This window comes from Bos grunniens, chromosome 21 (genome assembly GCF_055505025.1).
Source record: "Bos grunniens cultivar Pamir isolate PY7600 chromosome 21, Bosgru_T2T1.0, whole genome shotgun sequence".
NCBI lineage: Eukaryota > Metazoa > Chordata > Mammalia > Artiodactyla > Bovidae > Bos > Bos grunniens.
The window spans coordinates 10,918,371-10,935,762 of NC_141185.1; the positions used below are offsets into that span (position 1 = coordinate 10,918,371).

Genomic DNA, 17,392 nt, shown 5'->3' on the forward strand with positions numbered 1-17,392 from the left:
CCGTGAGGGCAGGGATCTCTTTGCCATCTGGTGCTAGGAACATGAGAGCTCATGCAAGTGCTGGCTGGATTAAGAGAATTCCATCAGCCACAGTAAAGGGGTAAGTAAGCCACATGCAAAATTCCATCCATCTTACTCCAGTTCTTTTTTCATCTGCGGGTCCATGTAGTAAAGAGGAAACATTTCAGAGACAAACAAGTTTGATTGGATCCTTGGCCTTCAAATGTATTGTCTGAACATTCAAATTTCTTGACCTTTCAGTCTCAGAAGCCCATTTGTAAAATGGTCGACCAGAAAATTAACATATCTGGGACCTTCACACACACAGTAGGCCTTCAATGACAGCTAAAGTCTTCCCTTTTCTTTCTGTTCCTTTTTTTTTTTTTTCAGGCTAATCAAAAGCTCTTTCTGTTCCTTGATCTCATTTTACTTTTTTCCCTTGTTAAAAAAGAAACCAAACAAGTTTTGGCCTCCTGAGCAACACCGTTCTAGAAAATATTCACATTAGAACCACCGTAATGAGGTTTGGCATTAGCCTTGGCGGCTGTGTTTGAATTCTTCAGGCTGTGGAAATTCACTCTGACAATCACTTATGTCCAGTTTCTGGCCTGAGCAGAGACTAGGCTGGGAGCAGAGGGGGGTTCTGATGAGGGTGGGCAGGAGAAGCAACCTCAGGAGGGAATGGTGTGAGGGTTTGCTCCAGGGGCAGGACCATCTCGTTGCTTTGCCTGTGTTTTATGGCACACCAGCGCAGTAAGTCAGGGTGAGTCCCTAACCTCCATCACAGCCCAGAAACCAGAGAGAAATTCCCCAGGAGGCATCCATGCCATGAAAAGGATGCACTGGTGTGGAGAAAAGGGAACCTCCCTACACCACTGGCAATGTAAATCAGTACAGCCACTACGAAGAACAGTAAGGAGGTTTCTTCAAAAACTAAAAATAAAACTACTACATGATCCAGCGATTCTACTCCTGGGCATACATCTGGAGAAAACTCTAACTCAGAAAGATACATGGACTTCCCTGGTGGTCCAGTGGTTAAGAATCTGCCTGCCAGTGCAGGGGACACGGGTTCAATTCCCGGTCTGGGAAGATTCCGTGGGGCAATTAAGCCTGTGCGCCACAATGACTGAAGGCCACATGCAGCCATGAAAACTCAGAACAGCAAAAACATAAATAAAAAAAAATTTTTTAAGAAGATACATGCACTCCAATGTTCATAGCAGCACTATTTACAATGGCCAAGACATAGAAGCAACCTAAATGTCCATTGATAGATGAATGGATAAGGTGTGGTACACATACACACTGGAATATTACTCAGCTGTAAAAAGAACGGAAATATTGGCATCTGCAGCAACGTGAGTGGATCTAGAGGTTGTCATAATCAGTGAAATAAGTCAGACAAAGGCAATATCACATGATGCCACTTACATGCAGAGAAGGCAATGGCACCCCACTCCAGTACTCTTGCCTGGAAAATCCCATGGACAGAGGAGCCTGGTGGGCTGCAGTCCATGGGGTCACCAAGAGTCGGACATGACTGAGCAACTTCACTTTCACTTTTCACTTTCATGCACTGGAGAAGGAAATGGCAACCCACTCCAGTGTTCTTGCCTGGAGAATCCCAGGGACGGGGGAGCCTGGTGGGCTGCCACCTATGGGGTCACACAGAGTCGGACACGACTGATGTGACTTAGCAGCAGCAGCAGCATCCACTTACATGTGGAATCTAAAGAATAATGATACAAATTAACTTATTTACAAAATTGAAACAGACTCATAGACTTAGAAAGCAAACCTATGGTTAACAAAAAGGAAAGGTAGGGGGAGGGATGAATTAGGAGCCTGGGATTAACATATACACACCAGTATATATTAGATAAACAACAAGAACCTACTGTATAGCATAGGGAATTCTAGTCAATATTTTGTAATAACCAATATGGAAGAAGAATATGAGAAAGAAAGGGTATATGTAAACATATAAATGAACCACTTTTCTGTACACTTGAAACTAACAAAAGATTGTAAATCAACTATACTTCAATATAAAATAAAAAATTTTTTAGAAAGAAAAAAAGGACCCACTGGATGGGGTCTGAAAGGAGTGAATGGGTACCTAGAAGTCATGAGTGATGATTGGCAATGTGGGGAAACCATTGAGGTCTATTTTTATTTTTTTAATTAATTTTTTTAATCTTACTTATTTTTTAATTGAAGGATAATTGCTTTATAGAATTTTGTTGTTTTCTGTCAAACCTCAACATGAATCAGCCATAGGTATACATATATCCCCTCCCTTTTGAAGCTCCTTCCCACTCCCTCCCCATCCCACCCATCTAGGTTGATACAGAACCCTTGTTTAGGTTTCCTGAGACAGACAGCAGATTCCCGTTGGCTATCTATTTTACATATGGTAATGTAAGTTTCCATGTTACTCTGTCCATACATCTCATCCTCTCCTCCCTTCTCCCCATGTCCATGGATCCATTCTTTATGTCTGTTTCTCCATTGCTGCCCTGCAAATAATTCTTCAGTACCATTTTTCTAGATTCAGTATATACGTGTTAGTATTCAACATTTATCTTTCTGACTTACTTCACTCTGTATAATAGGCTCTAGGTTCATCTACCTCATTAGAACTGACTCAAATGCATTCCCTTTTATGGCTGAGTAATATTTCATTATGTATATATACCATAACTTCTTTATCTGTTCCTCTGTCAATGGACATCTAGGTTGCTTCCATGTTCTAGGTATTGTAAATAGTGCTGCAATGAACAATGGGATACATGTGTCTTTATCAATTTCGGTTTCCTCAAGGTATATGTCTAGAAGTGAGATTGCTGGGTCATATGGTGCTTTTGGAGAAGGCAATGGCACCCCACTCCAGTACTCTTGCCTGGAAAATCCCATGGACGGAGGAGCCTGGAAGGCTGCAGTCCATGGCATTGCTGAAGGTCAGACACGACTGAGTGACTTCACTTTCACTGTTCACTTTCATGCATTGGAGAAGGAAATGGCAACCCACTCCAGTGTTCTTGCCTGGAGAATCCCAGGGACGGGGGAGCCTGGTGGGCTGCCGTCTCTGGGTTCACACAGAGTCGGACATGACTGAAGCAACTTAGCAGTAGCATGGTGCTTTTATTCCTAGTTTTTTAAGGAATCTCCATACCATCTTCCACAGTGGCTGTATCGGTTTACATTCCCATCAACAGTGCAAGAGTGTTCCCTTTTCTCCACACCCTCTCCAGCATTTACTGTTTGTAGACATTTTGATGATGGCCATTCTGACTGGTTTGAAGTGATATCTCACTGTAGTTTTGATTTGAGCAATCAAATAATGATCAAATATCATTTGAGCATTTTTTCATGTGTTTGTTAGCCATTTGTATGTCGTCTTTGGAGAAATATTATCTTTCCCACTTTTTGACTGGGTTGTTTGTTTTTCTGGCATTGAGTTGTTTGAGCTGCTTGTATATTTTGGAAATTAATCCTTTGTCAGTTGTTTCATTTGTTATTATTTTCTCCAGTTCTAAGGGTTGTCTTTTCACCTTGCTTATCGTTTCCTTTGCTGTGGAAAACTTTTAAGTTTAATCAGGTCCCACTTGTTTACTTTTGTTTTTATTTTCATTACTCTAGGAGGTGGGTCATAGAGGATCTTGCTTTGATTTGTTCTATGTTTTCCTCTAAGAGTTTTATAGTTTCTGGTCTTACATTTAGGTCTTTAATCCATTTTGAGTTTATCTTTGTATATGGTGTTATGAAGTGTTCTAATTTCATTATTTTACATGTAGTTGTCCAGTTTTCTCAGCACCATTTATTGAAGAGGCTGTCTTTGCCCCATTGTATATTCTTGCCTCTTTTGTCAAAAATAAGGTACCCATAGGTGCATGAATTTATTTCTGGGCTTCCTATCTTGTTCCATTGGTATATATTTGTATTTTTGGGCCAGTACCATACTGTCTTGATGACGTCTGAAGTCAGGAAGGTTGGTTCCTCCAGCTGCATACTTTCTCAAGACTGCTTTGGCTATTCAGGGTCTTTTGTGTTTCCATACGAATTGTGAAATTTTTTGTTCTAGTTCTGTGAAAAGTCTCATTGGTAATTTGATAGGGATCGCATTGAGTCTGTAGATTGTGTTTAGTAGTATAGTCATTTTCACAATATCGATCTTCCGACCCAGGAACATGGAATATCTCTCCATCTGTTTATGTCGTCTTTGATTTCTTTCATCAGTGTCTCATAGTTTTCTGTGTCTTTTGTCTCCTTAGGTAAGTTTATTCCCAGATATTTTATTCTTTTTGTTGTCATGCTGAATGGGACTGATTCCTTAATTTCTCTTTCTGATTTTTCATTGTTAGTGTATAGAAATGCAAGTGATTTCTGTGTATAGATTTTGTATCCTGCAACTTTTCTAAATTTGCTGATTAGCTCTAGTAGTTTTCTGATACTGTCTTTAGGGTTTTCTATGTACAATATCCGGAGAAGGCAATGGCACCCCACTCCAGTGCTCTTGCCTGGAAAATCCCATGGACGGAGGAGCCTGGTAGGCTGCAGTCCATGGGGTTGCTAGGACTCGGACACGACTGAGCGACTTCACTTTCACTTTTCACTTTCACGCCTTGGAGAAGGAAATGGCGACCCACTCTGGTGTTCTTGCCTGGAGAATCCCAGGGACGGGGGAGCCTGGTGGGCTGCCATCTCTGGGGTCACACAGAGTTGGAGACGACTGAAGCGACTTAGCAGCAGCAGCAGCATGTACAATATCAAGTCATCTGCAAACAGTGAGAACTTTACTTCTTCTTTTCTGATCTGGATTCCTTTTATTTCTTTTTCTTCTCTGATTGCTGTAGCTAGGACTTCCAGAACTATGTTGAGGAATAGTGGTGAAAGTGGACACCCTTGTCTTATTCCTGATCTTAGGGGGAATGCTTTCAGTTTTTCAGCATTGAGAATAATGTTTGCTGTAGGCTTATCACATATGGCCTTTACTATGTTGATGTAGGTTTCTTCTATGCCCAGTTTTTGAAGAGTTTTAATCATAAATGGATGCTGAATTTTGTCAAAGGCTTTTTCTGCATCTATTGAGATTATCGTATGGCTTCTATCTTTCAATTTGTTAATATGGTGTATCACATTGATTGATTTGCATATACTGAAGAATCCTTGCATCCCTGGAATAAACCCAACTTGATCATGGTATATGAGCTTTTTAATGTGTTGCTGAATTCTGTTTGCTAAAATTTTGTTGAGGATTTTTGTATTTTGTTCATCAGTGATATTGGCCTGAGTTTGCTTTTTTTGTGTTGTCTTTGTCTGGTTTTGGTATCAGGATAATGGTGGTCTCATGGAATGAGTTTGGAAGCATTCCTCTCTCTGCAATTTTTTTGAAAGAGTTTTAGAAGGATAGACATTAGCTCTTCTTTAAATATTTGATAGAATTCTCCTGTGAAGACATCTGGTCCCGGGCTTTTGTATTTTGGGAGATTTTGGATCACAGCTTCAATTTCAGTGCTTGTAATTGGGTTGTTCATAATTTCTATTTCTTCCTGGTTCAGTCTTGGAAGATTGAAATTTTCTAAGAATCTGTCCATTTCTTCCAGGTTACCCATTTTATTGCCATATAGTGGTTAATACTAGTCTTTTATAATCCTTTGTATTTCTGCATTGTCTGTTGTAACCTCTTCTTTTTCATTTCTAATTTTGTTGATTTGATTCTTCTCTCTTTTTTTCTTGATGAGTCTGGCTAAAGATTTGTCAATTTTGTTTATCTTCTCAAAGAACAGCTTTTAGTTTTATTAATGTTTACCAGTGTTTCTTTCCTTTCTTTTTCATTTATTTCTCATATGATCTTTATTATTTCTTTTCTTCTGCTAACTTTGGGGTATTTTTGTTTTTGTTCTTCTTTTTCCAGTTGTTTTAGGTGTTACATTGTCATTCGATGTTTTTCTTGTTTCTTGAGGGAGGATTGTATTGTTACAAAGTTCTTCTTAGAACTGCTTTTGCTGCATCACATAGGTTTTGAGTCCTCGTGTTTTCATTGTCATTTGTTTCTAGAAATTTTTTTGATTTCCCTTTTGATTTCTTCAGTAATCTTTTGGTTATTTAGAAACATATTGTTTAATCTCCATATGTTTGTGTTTTTTTACAGTTTTTTTTCTTGTAATTGATATCTAGTTTCACAGTGTTGTGGTCAGAAAAGATGCTTGATATGATTTCAATTTTCATAAATTTACTGAGGTTTGACTTGTGACCCAAGATATGGTCTATCCTGGAGAAGGTTCCATGTGCACTTGAGAAGGTGTATTCTTCTGCATTTGGATGGAATATCCTGAAGATATTGATGACATCCACCTCATCTAATGTATCATGTAATGCTTGTGTTTCCTTATTAATCTTCTGTTTTGATGATCTGTCCATTGGTGTGAGTGGGGTGTTAGAGTCTCCTACTATTATTGTGTTACTGTCAATTTCTCCTTTTATGTCTGTGTTTGTCTTATGTATTGAGGTGCTCCTATGTTGGGTGCATAGATATTTACAATTGTTATGTCTTCCTCTTGGATTGATCCCTTGATCATTATGTAGTGTCCTTCCTTATCTCTTGTAATATTCTTTATTTTAAGGTATATTTTATCTGATATGAGGATTGTTACTCCGGCTTTATTTTGCTTTCCATTTGCATGGGACATATTTTTCCACTTTCTCACTTTCAGTCTACATGTGTCTTTAGGTCTGAAGTGGGTTTCTTGTAGACAGCATGACATATATATGGGTCTTGTTTTTGTATCCATTCAGCCAGTCTTTGTCTTTTGGTTGGAGCATTTAACCCATTTACATTTAAAGTAATTATTGATATGTATGTTCCTATTGCCATTTTCTTAATTGTTTGGGGTTTGATTTTGCAGATCTTTTTCTTCTCTTGTATTTCTTGACTATGTCCCTTTAGCATTTGCTGTAAAGCTGATTTGGTGGTGCTGATTCCTCTTAACTTTTGCTTGTCTGAAAAGCTTTTGATTTCTCCATCAATTTTGAATGAGATCCTTGCCAGGTACAGTGATCTTGGTTGTAGATTTTTCACTTTCATTACTATATATATATCCTGCCATTCCCTTCTGGCCTGCAGAATTTCTGCTGAAAAATCAGCTGTTAAATGTATGGGGTTTCCCTTGTATATTACTTGTTGCTCTTCCCTTGCTGCTTTTCATATTCTTTCTTTGTGTTTAATCTTAGTTAGTTTGATTAGTATGTGTCTTGGTGTGTTTCTCCTTGGGCTTATCCTGTATGGGACTCTTTTTGCCTCTTGGTGGAGAAGGCAATGGCACCCCACTCCAGTACTCTTGCCTGGAGAATCCCAGGGATGGGGGAGCCCGGTGGGCTGCCGTCTATGGGGTCGCACAGAGTCAGACACGACTGAAGCGACTTAGCAGCAGCAGCAGCTGCCTCTTGGACTTGATTGACTATTTCCTTTTCCATATTGGGAAAAATTTCAACTACAATCTCTTCAAAATTTTTCTCATACCCTTTCTTTTTCTCTTCTTCTGGGACCCCTATAATTCGAAAGGTGGTGCATTTGATATTGTCCCAGAGGTCTCTGAGACTATCAGTTATTCTCATTCTTTTTACTTCATTCTGCTCTTCAGAAGTTATTTCCACCATTTTATCTTCCAGCTCATTGATTTGTTCTGCTTCAGATATTTTGCTATTGATTCTTTCTAGAGTATTTTTAATTTCAGTAATTGTGTTTTTTTGGTCTCTGTGTGTTTATCTTTTAATTCTTCTAGGTCTTTGTTAATTGATTCTTGCATTTTCTCCATTCTGTTTTCAAGGTTTTTGATCATCTTTACTATCATTATTCTGAATTCATTTTCAGGGAGTTGGCCTATTTCCTCTTCATTTATTTGGATTCTGTGTTTCTAGCTTGCTCCTTCATTTGTGTAGTATTTCTTTGCCTTTTCATTATTTTTTGAAATTTATTGTGTTTGGGGTCTCCTTTTCTCAGTCTTCAAGGTTGCATTCTTTCTTCCTTTTGGTTTCTGCCCCCCTAAGATTGGTGCAGTGGTTTGTGTAAGCTTCGTATAGGGTGAGATTTATGCTAAGTTTTTTTTTTTTGCTTTTCTCTGATGGGCAAGACTGAGTGAGGTGGTAATCCTGTCTGTTGATGATTAAGCTTGTATTTTTGTTTTATTTGTTGCTTGAATGAGGCATCCTGCACAGGGTGCTACTGGTGGTTGAGTGATGCCAGGTCTTGTATTCAAGTGGTTTCCTTTGTGGGAATTCTCACTATTTGTACTCCCTAGGGTTAGTTCTCTGGTAGTCTAGGGTCTTGGAGTCAGTGCTCCCACTCCAAAGGTTCAGGGGTTGATCTCTGATCAGGAACAAAGATTCTGGAAATGATTTGTTATGGCATTAAGTGATATTAAAACACATACCCCAAAATGAGAAACCAAAGATGAACCCCAAACTAATGGCAATTACAAAATCAGGCAAATAATAATTAAAATAATGGAATATACACACATACATCCATAAGCAAAATCAAAACAATCCAACAAAAATAAAGTACAATAGATTGGCCCAGCAAACAAAGGACACTCAAAACTATATCTACCAGTTAAGAACAAAAGTAACTAAAGCACAAACTGGGAAGCAAAACTAAAGCAAGGTGCCATCTGGGGAATAAAGCAATGAAAACAAAACTAACATATGTTGAGAGGAAAGGAAAGAAATAAAAGAAAGAAAGAATAGATATGCAAAGCTAAATAGAGGTAGACAAAGAAGATTTATATACATTAAAGATTAACTGCAAGGGTAAAAGAACACTAGGAAAAGCAATGGAACAAATGTAGAAAAAATAATAGGTTTAAAAAAATTAAAGATTAAAATTAAAAATTAAAAAAAGAAAAGAAAAAAGAAAGAGGAAGGATAAAATAAAAAAAGTTGGGGGGAGAACTCCACAGAACTGCAAAAGCCCAATGTAGAGGCAGAGATTTATAACAACAATAAAAAGTGTGATTGAAAAAAAAAGAAAGAAAAACTCAAAAGCTTAATTAGATTTCATAGTGCCAATAAAATCAACAACTACAATTGCAGGGGGCAGGGGAGGGAGGAAAATAAAAAGAAAAAAAATCCAAAAGAAACTACAGAACAAGTCAAAACGTAAATATAATAAATGTTTTTCTTGAGTCCTTTGCTGGGAGTCACAGTCCATCACACCTCCCTAGGATGCCCTCCAATACTGTGCTGGCCTCTGGACCTGCTGTGGGGGCAGTTCAGATTCTAATCTGGTCCTACTCCTGTGTGTTCTTGCCTCCATTGTCTACAGCTATCAGAACTAGTGCATTTTCTTCTGTGGGAGCTCTCAATGTTCTTTTATATATTCCATAGACACAAAATCTGCCTAGTTGATTGTATGGATTTAATCTGCAGTTTGTACAGCTGGTGGGAAGGTTTTGGGTCTTCTTCCTTAGCTGCACTGCCCCTGGGTTTCAACTGTGGTTTTATTTCCACCTCTGCGTGTGGGTCATCCACTGGGGTTTGCTCCTGAGGCTGCCCTGGAGGACTCAGGTGTGCCTTAGTGAGGGCCAGGTGCAGAGGTGGTGCAGCTGCTTGGGTCACAGGGGTTCTGGCAGCGCCATGTACTCAGGGGAGTTGGTGGGTAGGGCAGCAGGAAATATAGTGCTTTAGAAGGGTATGGCAACCAGTATTGGCCAATATGCTCCAGTGTTCTTGCCTGGAGAAGCCCCCTGACAGAGAAGCCTGGCAGGCCACAGTTTGCAGGGTCACAAAGCCGTTGGACACGATCAAAGCAACCCTGTGTGCATAGATGCAAGACTTTCTTTTTGTCTGTGGCAGCTCTGCCCCAGTGAGGGTTGAGCATGAGGGTGGCACAGCTGCTTGGGTTGTGGGGATCTTGACAGTACCAGGTGTGCAGGGACATGGACTGCCTTCGCCGCAGGAGTTATGGCCCTATCAGTCTTTTTTCAGCCTCTGGCAGCTGGTGATCAGAAGGCCTCTTTGGCTAATCTTTGTCTGTAGCTCCACCCATTCAGGCACATAGAGGGGCCCCTCTGGCTGGGGTCCTACTCTGAAGATCGGCGCATCAGGCACTTAAAGGGGCACCCTTGGTGGGGTCCTACTCGGTAGTTCGCTTTGTCAGGCGTTTGATTGGCCTGCCTCTCTATTGTTCAGCTGCTGATGCTGGCGTGTGGGGAGAGAGGTTATGGTGATGGCTCCACCCACTATGCGTGACTCAGCAGTATCGCCTTGCTTCCATGGCTGCCTGGCTTTCCTCCACAGCTGTTTCCCACCACGATCTCCTCCCTCACGTCCCCTCGATCTGTCTCTCTGCGGTCAACAGCAGCCCTCTCCCTGGGATTGCTCAACAATCCCTAAACTCCAGCTCCCAGCCGCTGCGCCCTCCGGGGGACCCGCGTCCCTGTCCAGGGTATGTATGGGTGCGGCAAGGACTGTCTGATTCTCATTCCATTTAGGCTGCCAGAGATCAGCTGTTTCCCTCTCAGCCTTAAATGTTTGTCCTCTGACTCAGACAATTGTCCTGATGTGGGGATCAGACCCCCCTGGTTCAGTTCCCCCACCGACCGAGGGCAGGTTCAGTCCTACTAACAGTCCTGCTTCTCCCCCTAGTTCCTTCATCCTACTGAGTTTTGAGTGGTTCTACATACTCTTTTCCTCTGGTCAGGTACTCCTGTCTGCTCTCAGCAGATGTTCTACTTGGACTTCTGTGTCTGAAGGTGTATCCCTGATGTATCCATGGAGAGAGATGTACTCCACGTCCACCTACTCCTCTGCCATCTTGTTCTCCTAGCAAGGTTTATTTTTGAGGACTCACATGAATCTCGGAGACCTGCTGGGCTTTAAACTTCTTGGGGGGCAGCGATCGTATCTTCTTCTCTCACTGCCTAGTCCCTGGTCAGGCACAGTGGGCACCCAGAATTGTTGAGTGAATAAAGGGAGAGGAGGAGACAAACTGTCCACTTTACACACGAGGAAACGGAAGGCCTGTGGAGAGGGTCACTCACCTAAGCTCTAGTTTCAGAAACTCCTTCGCACTCAGGTGTCAGTAACTGAGAATAGGTTGAAATGAGACCTCTGCTGGGTTGACTCTTCCTTTGAAAATTACCTGTGCCTTTGGGAGGGAGTGGGCTTCTATGAGGGAAGGTCGAGGGCTTCACAGGTGAGGAAGGGTCTGCGGTGTAACTGGCACTCAGCTAATCCACTGTGTGGGTGGGATGCTGACTGGTCCTTGGAAGACTTGACAGCACCCACGGCCCCCTTCGTCAGCCTGGCCTGGCCCCAGAGTGACCTGATGTCCGATATGATGGTGTGAACGGGATGTCATGAAAGCTCTTTCTGCCTTCGTTTTACACCCTCGTTCTGGTGTTGGCCCTCATGGCCTCTCTCCTGGATGCTTGCGATAGTGATGCCACACCACTGCCTCCTCCTATTTAGTTCATTTACAAAAGAGAATGGGCTCGTGGGACCTTGCTCCCTCTATTTGCCTTGACTTGTAATCCCTTCAGCAGCTTGGGTTTAGAACAAAAGGAAAACTGCTCACTGCCTACTCCAAGCCCACCTCCTGCCACTGTCACCCTCGACGTCAGCCCACTGCTGTCTTTTAGGCCCTTGTAAACACAAAGAACTCTCCCATCTCAGGAACATGCTGTTCCCTTTGCCAAGAACACTTTTCCCTCAATCATCTCATTCTCATTCTTCTCCTTCAAGTCTCAAATTAAACACCACTTCCTCAGAGAGGCATTTCTGCCCACTTCTCTGAAGTAGACCCACAGAGGTCCCTAGCATAGGGCTCAATTTTTGTCCTTTATGATACATATTAAAGTTTCATGATTATATATTATTTTGTTTGTCTATAGCCTATTATGTAGCTCTACCACTAGCCAATGAGCTCTACAAGGAGAGGGATCATGTCCATCTTATCCAATACTTTGCTTCCCAATGTACCCATGGACTGTAGCCCACCAGACACTTCTGTCCATGGGATTTCTCCAGGCAAGAATACTGGAGTGGGTAGCGATTCCCTCCTCCAGGGGATCTTCTCAACCCAGGGACTGAACCCAGGTCTCCTGCATTGCAGGCAGATTCTTTACCGACTGAGCCACCAGGGAAGCCCACCTGGCACATAGTAGGTAGTTAATATACATGTGTTGGATACAAAATGAATGAATAAAGAGAGGAGTGAATGTCTCAAGTCCCTGGTGGCAGACTCCATCAGATACTATTACCCAGCTTGGCAATACACTTCATAAGGGCTGTATTTACAATGATCATAGGCAGAAACTGTGGGCAAAGAGGCAAAAAAAAGAAAACAAGCCTGCAGGAAATCCAGTGCAGAAGGAGAACACAGACTGAAAAATGAACCTTCCAGAGTGGGCCAGACCCGCAACCAGGGCTCCTGTGTGGTGTGGAAATTCTAGAATGTGCACTAACAGTGTCCACACCCACTCAGCAGAAGGGGTGTCTGCCATCCTGGGCCAGTCACGCTGTCATCTTCATCAAATGAGGACTAACGAGCTCTCCAGGGACACCAGGGGTAGAGTCTGGGCTGGTGGGTCCTGCACTGCCACCACAAGGCCATGGTTCTAAGCCCTACTCGCTGATGTTGCTTGTGGGAATGGGCTGTGTTGAAACTTCTTGAAGGAAATTTGGCAAAACATGCAAGGAGTCTTAAATAGAGTCATGCCCTTCAACCCAATAGCTCCACTTTGAAGAATCTACCCCAAAGCTAGGGTCAGAAATGCACACTAAGATATCAATATTAGGTTTCTCTTTAACTGTATTTTTAATAGCAAAAGAATTGAGAAATGAAATTATCAAATATCTAACATTAGCTGGATAACTAAATAATGGGCTAGAAGTATGGGATATGATTAACCGATAAAAGTCATATTTCCAAGGAGAATGTAATAGCATGGGAAAGTGCTCACAGTGACATTTTGGAGGAAGGATACAACTTTTTTTGGCCTTTTCTTAAAAATAGAAAGGCTTAAGTGCTTAAAGGTTATGACATAAGAAACTTAAGTCCAAAGAAATAGAGCAATACACACATTATCTTTCACGAGTTCTAAAGACTCCTTGAAAATTTTCGAGAAAGGTCTAGCCCTCAGAGGTCTAGTTCTTTGCCTCTTGTAATCTCATTCATACTTCTTTCTTTTTGCAGGATTTAGTTTACATCCAAATGTATTTACGAATGGTGACGTTGAACACGTACACACCAATGACAGTTTCTCCAGCCTTCTTCTTGTTGTTTAGTTGCTCAGTCATGGCCAACTCTTTGCGACTCCATGGACTATAGCCTGCCAGGCTCCTCTGTCCATGGGATGTTCCAGGCAAGAATGGTTGCCATTTCCTTCTCCAGGGGATCTTCCCAACCCAGGGATTGAACTTGCATCACCTGCACTGGCAAGCAGATACTTTATCACTGAGCCACCAGGGAAGCCCTACCATAGCAATGTCCATCCACAAAGGGTATTCCCAGAAGCTTCAAGGCACATCTGGGCTAGAGCCAGTGGTTCTGTCTTCTCCCCTCACAACCACGGCAAGACTTACCACAGATCCACCTGAAACATTGTAAATCTACTGTACTTCAATTTAAAAAATAAAATACAAATTTACTGCTAAAAAATTAAATAAATAAAATAGTGCCTGGACATTATAAAAAAAAAGACCTACCACAGGGCCTTCAGGAAGCCCTCCTGGGAAGGACCATCTGTGGGGACCATCATTTTGAATTCAGAGATTTTCTGCCTTTTTCTCACAGATTCAGAGCCTAGCCTGGATGCACTTGTCTAACAGTTCTAATAGAAAAGAGGGCAAGAAACTTCCTTTATAAGGATGTGCCTGGAAGCTGCATCAGTTCAGTTCAGTTCAGTCACTCAGTCGTGTCCGACTCTTTGCGACCCCATAAATCACAGCACGCCAAGCCTCTCTGTCCATCACCAACTCCCGGAGTTTACCCAAACTCATGTTCATCGAGTCAGTGATGCCATCCAGCCATCTCATCCTCTGTCGTCCCCTTCTCCTCCTGCCCCCAATCCCTCCCAGCATCAGGGTCTTTTCTAATGAGTCAACTCTTCCCATGAGGTGGCCAAAGTATTGGAATTTCAGCCTCAGCATCAGTCCTTCAAATGAACACCCAGGACTGATTTCCTTTACGATGGACTGGTTGGATCTCCTTGCAGTCCAAGGGACTCTTGAGAGCAAGAGTCTTCTCCAACACCACAGTTCAAAAGCATCAATTCTTCGGCGATCAGCCTTCTTCACAGTCCTACTCTCACATCCATCCATGACCACTGGAAAAACCATAGCCTTGACTAGACGGACCTTTGTTGACAAAGTAATATCTCTGCTTTTTAATATGCTATCTAGGTTGGTCATAACTTTCCTTCCAAGGAGTAAGCATCTTTTAATTTCATGGCTGCAGTCACCATCTGCAGTGATTTTGGAGCCTCCCAAAAATAAAGTCAGCCACTATTTCCACTGTTTCCCCATCTATTTGCCATGAAGTGATGGGACCAGGCAGGTCAGGAAGCAACAGTTAGAACTGGACATGGAACAACAGACTGGTTCCAAATAGGAAAAGGAGAACGTCAAGGCTGTATATTGTCACCCTGCTTACTTAACTTATATGCAGAGTACATCATGAGAAACGCTGGACTGGAAGAAGCACGAGCTGGAATCAAGATTGCTGGGAGAAATATCAATAACCTCAGATATGTAGATGACACCACCCTTATGGCAGAAAGTGAAGAGGAACTAAAAAGCCTCTTGATGAAAGTGAAAGTGGAGAGTGAAAAAGTTGGCTTAAAGCTCAACATTCAGAAAACGAAGATCATGGCATCCGGTCCCATCACTTCATGGCAAATAGATGGGGAAACAGTGGAAACAGTGTCAGACTTTTTTTTTTTGAGCTCCAAAATCACTGCAGATGATGACTGCAGCCATGAAATTAAAAGACACTTACTCCTTGGAAGAAAAGTTATGACCAACCTAGATAGCATATTCAAAAGCAGAGACATTACTTTGCCAACAAAGGTCCGTCTAGTCAAGGCTATGGTTTTTCCAGTGGTCATGGATGGATGTGAGAGTAGGAATGTGAAGAAGGCTGAGCACCAAAGAATTGATGCTTTTGAACTGTGGTGTTGGAGAAGACTCTTGAGAGTCCCTTGGACTGCAAGGAGATCCAACCAGTCCATTCTGAAGGAGATCAGCCCTGGGATTTCTTTGGAAGGACTGATGCTAAAGCTGAAACTCCAGTACTTTGGCCACCTCATGCGAAGAGTTGACTCATTGGAAAAAACTCTGATGCTGGGAGGGATTGGGGGCAGGAGGAGAAGGGGACGACAGAGGATGAGATGGCTGGATGGCATCACTGACTCAATGGACGTGAGTCTGAGTGAACTCTGAGAGTTGGTGATGGACAGGGAGGCTTGGCGTGCTGCGATTTATGGGGTCGCAAAGAGTCAGACATGACTGAGTGACTGAACTGATTGAACTGAACTGATGGGACCAGATGCCATGATCTTAGTTTTCTGAATGTTGAGCTTTAAGCCAACTTTTTCACTCTCCTCTTTCACTTTCATCAAGAGGCTTTTTAGTTCCTCTTCACTTTCTGCCATAAGGGTGGTGTCATCTGTATATCTGAGGTTATTTATATTTCTCCCAGCAATCTTGATTCCAGCTCATGCTTCTTCCAGCCCAGCGTTTCTCATGATGTACTCTGCATATAAGTTAAATAAGCAGGGTGACAATATACACCCTTGACGTACTCCTTTTCCTGTTTGGAACCAGTCTGTTGTTCCATGTCCAGTTCTAACTGTTGCTTCCTGACCTGCATATAGGTTTCTCAAGAGGCAGGTCTGGAAGTTGCATACTTCTGCTCACATCCCATTGGTCAGACTTTTATCACAGCATCATATCTAGTTGCAAATAGTCAATGAATACTTACGAAGCATGAATTCTAAGTCAGGAATATCATCTTATATGTCATCCCCCCTCCAGGCAATTTGGGAGCAATGGATTACTCTCCATTTCACTGATAAGAAAACAGAGGCCAGGGAGCAAGAGGCACAGTGGGGGCCTTAAGCCAGGTTTCCCAGCTACAAAGCTGGCCGGCTCTCCTCACCCCACATCTGCCTTATTGCTTCAAAGCCTGGTAAAGTCGATGGGCCTGCAACCTTCCATGTAGCTCTGCAGAAATGAACTGCCAAGCCTGCTTGTCTGAAATAGCTGTGGTCCTCAGCTTCCTCGAACAAAAACGCATTCTCTCCCAAGTGGGGACCAGCCCGGGAACCCATCCTTTATTTCATGCAAAGCAGCTCCCCATCACCCATGAATTATTTTCCAGGCCTTTCCACTAGGCAACTCTGCTTCGGAAATGTCCCACGCCGGGTGGATGCATAGTCTCCTGGACCCCATCAGTCTGGTAAAGCAAAACCAGAAGTGTCATGTGGAGTTGCAAACCAAAAATAGATTACGACTGAGACCCAAAGACCAACACAGAGAGGAGCGGGGGCAACAGACACAGCCTCAAAGTGCAGTTTTAAAGTTTCCTGGCCTTGCAAATGAATCCAACTATGCTAACCCACTGTGGCCATCCAAGAGGTAGCTTGCTATGACAGCTGGTGCACAAGAGTGATTTTTTCCAATTTTTTCTTTATTATTGTTTTGTTTATTGCCCTCAGTGATTTAATTGTGGATATTTTCTTTTTAAAAATTAAAAAAAAAGTTATTATTATTTATTTATTTTTGGCTGTGCTGGGTCTTCATTGCTGCGAGTGGGCTTTCTTGTTGCAGAGCATGGGCTCTAGAGCGTAGGCTCAGTAGCTGTGGTCTGTGGGCTTAGTCGCCCCTTGGCATGTAGGATGTTCCTGGACCAAGGATCGAACCTGTGTACCCTTCATTAGTGGCATGATTGTTAACCACTGGAGCACCCGGGAAGTCCTCTTTTTAATTTTTGATCAGACTGTGGTTGGGGCATCGAATTGATCTCGAGGAGGCTCATGCTGGCTGTTTACATGGGTCTGGTACTTGGGCCTCTTGCTGTTGAAAAGGATGCCTTCACTTCAGCCTTGATTGCTCTGAGACACAGGGCAGTGGAGTGGGGACATTTTCATTTGACAAAACACAGCATCTCTTGGTCCCCACAATAGACATGAAAATAGCAGAAAGGAGTGGAAGAGGAAGATGACTTGCCATGATCTGCTATATGCCGTGCACACACACGGGGCACTTCATGGTGACTGTCTTATTTGTTGGATGTCTTTATTTCACAAAAGAGGGACCAGAGGGTTGACAAGTAAAAGGTCAAGCTCACTTTGCATGGAAAGGATGGGATGTGAATATTTTTGAG

General features: G+C 42.4%; 1 long non-coding RNA gene across 2 annotated transcripts; it reads left to right on the forward strand.

Annotated features, from left to right (window-relative positions):
• Positions 1 to 10,132: 10,132 nt before the first annotated feature.
• On the forward strand, positions 10,133 to 13,682 carry LOC147349060 (uncharacterized). Of its 2 annotated transcripts, none has more exons than XR_015150305.1 (2): positions 10,133 to 10,450; positions 13,202 to 13,682. It is a non-coding gene; the product is annotated as an uncharacterized LOC147349060 (long non-coding RNA). The 2 variants fall into 2 exon arrangements; XR_015150306.1 differs by lacking the exon at positions 13,202 to 13,682 and adding an exon at positions 10,706 to 10,993 and having other exon boundaries at positions 10,178 to 10,450.
• The last annotated feature ends 3,710 nt before the right edge of the window (positions 13,683 to 17,392 follow it).